We start from the raw sequence: 4,369 nt of genomic DNA on the forward strand, positions 1-4,369 counted from the left end.
TTTAAGATTTCACAATGACTTTTTTCATTTAGAAAACATAAACTTAATATAAAGAAGTTAAACAAAAGTCTTTGTTTTACCTGGTATTTACCTTAGGTTGGATCTGCTTCTTCCCCAGACCTGAGGAAGACCACTTTGTGCCAAAAACCTTTTTTAGCATCTCTCCCAGTTACATAACTGATTCAATGAAAGATATTACCAAATTAATATTTTTCTCATTATGTATGCAGTATATTGAAAATATGAGTACTCAGTGGATGCATCTACATTTGCAATTAATTCAAAGCAATAAACTCTGGAGCAGTTTGTACTGGAATAAACTACTCCCAGGCACAGTGTCTTCACATACACCTGGGACAGCAGCAATTTTATCTGGGGTGGAACAGTTTACTCCAGGGCTGCTCCTGACCTGCTCTGCTGTGAGCTCCAGGTGGCAATGTTGGGTGATGGAGGGGCTGGATGGGGCATGAGGGTGCTAAAAGTGAGGATCCATATGGCTAGGCAGGCAGAAGTCTGTCTCCCTGCTAACTGGGGTGACTGAGTGCAATTTACACCCACAGTCAGTGTCTACACATGTGCTTAATCATAGATAATTACTCTGCCATAAGGTAGTACTGTCCCCAGAAGCACTATTTTATGGCAGTGTGAATTAGTTTACTGCAGCTAATACCTTTACGTGTGCAAATGATGATGCTTTACTTCACAGCTAATTAGTCTACTCAACAGTAAAGCACACGTGTAGATGTGGCTAGTATGTAGTAAAACATGCAGTCACAGCATTGACTTGTATTAGGAATGATTTTGTGCAAATTAAGGAATATAATTATTTTCAAAATTTAGAGCTGCTCCAACTTTATACTTCTATTTAAATATAACCAGGTCTCTGCCAATGTGACTAACTCTACATGTCCCTATTCCCCTGAGCACTGCCAGGAGTGACAAGAAATAATGGTCACAAGCTGGCAGAGGGTAGATTCAGGCTACACATCAGGAGGCACTACGTCACTGTCAGGGCGGCTAGGATCTGGAACCAACTTCCAAGAGAAGTGGTGCTGGCTCCTACCCTGGGGGTCTTTAAGAGGAGGCTGGGTGAACACCTTGACAGGGTTGTTTGACCCCTGTACTGTTTCCTGCTATGGCAGGGGATAGGACTAGATGATCTGCTCAGGTCCCTTCTGACCCTACCAACTATGTGGTGTGAAAGAAAACTAGAATCTGTGTAACTGGTAAGAGTGAATATTGCAGAAAAAGTCTGGCTAAAACAGAAATCATTTCAAAATTGTCCTTGTAAAGTTCTGGGTTCTATGGACCTGATCCAGGAAAGAACTTAATCACATACTGAACTTTCAGTAAAGGAGAAGCACAGCTGGGACCTAAAATCTTGAGGGCTGGATCCAAATAAAGGACTTTGATGTCCTAGTGGGATGCATAGAGAAATCAGGCCCATAAGTCCAAGGTAATTCTTCAAGAACACTGATAGGATGGACATGTTCATAAAGGGTGCCTACAGATGTTCAGACCCTCACTGTAACTCATGGCCCTTTTCATAAAGCTCCATGAGTTATGGCCTCTACCCGCCGACCCAACAGACATTCATGCCTGTTTTGCTGTGGGGGGAGATCAAGCCTGCTTGCACCAGTCCTGGCCAGCAGGTGACAGCATTTCACCAGCCTCCCTGGAGGCTGAGGATCACCCCTCTCCCCATCCCCACTCCCCCCAGCTCTGGAGCTGTCAGCAGGGGAGGGAGAGGGAGAAAGCAGCATGAAGTTTCCAGATGGGCTTTGCCCAGCCTGAGATGAAGTCGTGTGGAACAGAGTCCCCTCACCTTGCAGGGTCCCCACCAGCTACCCCAGCTGGGGTATTGGAATGAGCCAGGCTGGGCTCATGAAGTGAAGGGTCTCTGTTCCACCTCTCCACTCAGCTTAAGCCAGGCAAAGCAGCCAGCTCCTGCTGTTGTTGCTGCTGCTGCTGCCACTCTCAAGAAACCCATCTGGAGCTGGGGAGGGTAGGATGGAACAGAACCCCCTCACCTGATGGGCCCAGCCTAGCTCCCACCAGGACCCCAGACAGAGTAGCTGAGGGGCATCCATGAGGTGAGAGGGCTCCATTCCACATCCCCCCACCCGCCAGCTCAGGCTGGACAAGCAGGCAGCTCCGTGCTGCTCCCTTCCCTGTTCCTCCCCACTGACAGCCCCACCCCTGCATGGAAAATTAACTCATTTTAAAAGCACTCTGCACCCATGTGCATGGGTTATTAGAGCACTTTCAGGGGCTATATTGCATGAAAAAAAAATCACTTTTGTCTGCATCCAAAATGCTATGGATGAACAGAAGAGTAAGAAGTGATAGTTGTTTTCTTCATTTACATAATATCCAACTCTGTAACATGTCTCCAGGATGTGAGAGAGGGATTTCCTCTCTGCCAGAGGGGAATTAAGTGTATTCCCCTCACCCACCCTCCATCCCTGTTTCCATCCCTATTGAATGTCCTTGCCTGCAGTCTGTAAGTGATTTTAGAGGAAGAGACATTCTCCTGCTCCACAGTGCCGAGAGAAGTGAAGATTTACTGAGCCAGAAAGAGTAAACAGGAGGGTACATAGTTCTTTACCTGGTGGTCCTCATCTAACAGACATAAGCTCTAGGCTCTTGTCTTTACTCTAAGCACTGTTTGTTTATGTATTATTTAATTACTGCATTATGTAGATACCTAAAAAATAAAGAACAAGGATTTGCAACCAGGTTTCTCCTCCCATCCTGGGTGCGTGCCCTGCATACTAATCATATTTCATTTCTGACCTGTGAATCCTACATTCTTTTTCACCCAATAGAATAGCTTCACAAGGAGGAACAGTAGGGATAAGTCATAAAATAAGCTGTAGCTTGTTAGATAGGCCATTCTCTTAAGAGAAAGAAATGTGAGTTTGAAACCTTCAGGGAGAGAAGGGGACTCCAATCAAGTCTTTCACTTCCAGAAAAGTGGCCTAACCATTTGCTGTAGAGTCATCTCTTTCAGTTGCAGAGGCAGACAAGAGAGAGACAAGTGAACCTTGTTCAGGATTTTGAAGCCCCGCAGGAGGGACTTTTGGGCACTAGAACCTGAACAGATGAAGGGTGCCCCCCTGCAGGCTTGAATGAGGTAAATAGAATAGGACTAAAGACTTGATCATGTCCTAAGAATTCCCCTATTGGCTAGCTCTAGGTAGTTGCACACTGAATTGTATTGGTTTTCAACAATTCCCCAGCTCAGCTTTCTGTTTATTCATTTTGGACAACTATTCTGACCCCCCTATAAGATGCAAGTCTCCCATTGGAGGCTGTGTGCTTCATGCAGGTTTCTGTGGGACCAAGTACCTGAAAGTTAGGCATTACGGCACCTAACTTACAGTTGTGCAAGTGCTTGTCTACAAAGGAAAGTTATCATGAAGAAGGCTAGAACACTGGTGTTCAGACTACAGCTCGTGGGCTGAATCCAGCCCCAAAAGTGACTGGATCCGGCCCATGGCACAAGAGATCAGCAGCAAGCAGCTCAGTCTGGTGCATTATCCTCCCTAACCTAGGCCAAGCTGCTGATCCCCTCATCCAGGTCTCTTAGTTCTCTCCCTTTTCCCTCCCCTATGCCAGATAGTGCTTATGCTCTCCCACCCTTTTTCCATCCCTATCTCCTCTAGGCAGAAGGCTTATTAAAGTAAACTCTCTTCCTCTTCCCACCCCACAAGAATTGGCAGCTATATCCATTTCCCCACCCCCACCAGAGGGAAATAGGAGGGGAGTCACAAGCACCTGGCCCACCTCTATGAAACACTGAGCTCCACTGAGCAACTGAAAAGTATTTCTCTGACTAGAGTGCAGAATAATAATCTAAGTTTGCACTTTGAGAATTGACTTGTTTTTCAATAATATTGAGCTAAATTCCAAAAATTAAAAATAGATCTCTCAACTCTCAAATCTCCAAAGTACCTCTTGAATATCCATCAAACTTCTGAAAGAAATATAGCTAGTATAATACTTGCCACATAAAGTGGCTTACTGTATAATGGATGCTGTATTTTAGTGTGACTACAAATGCACTAATGTCACCCTGGTAGCCATCAGTCTTTGAATGAGTTTCAAAAGCTCTCATCATTGTGTTATTTAGGTGATTGATACAGAAATTAAGAATCACACAAATAAGGCTGAAATATAACTTAATTCCTTGATGTTGTTGCTATTTCTACTTATGTCATAGTCCATGCTACAGTTTTTTTCTTTTCCTTTTTTCTCTTCACCTTTCTACAAAATGTTTCCTTACCTCAAACTCAGTAGTGTTTCATACTCCAACCACATGTTCTGCACTGCATTCTTATTTTAAAAATGCTAGAAAATACAATGA

The sequence above is a fragment of the Gavialis gangeticus genome, unplaced genomic scaffold (genome assembly GCF_001723915.1).
Source record: "Gavialis gangeticus isolate Ggan-Ray unplaced genomic scaffold, GavGan_comp1, whole genome shotgun sequence".
Classification (NCBI taxonomy): Eukaryota; Metazoa; Chordata; order Crocodylia; family Gavialidae; genus Gavialis; species Gavialis gangeticus.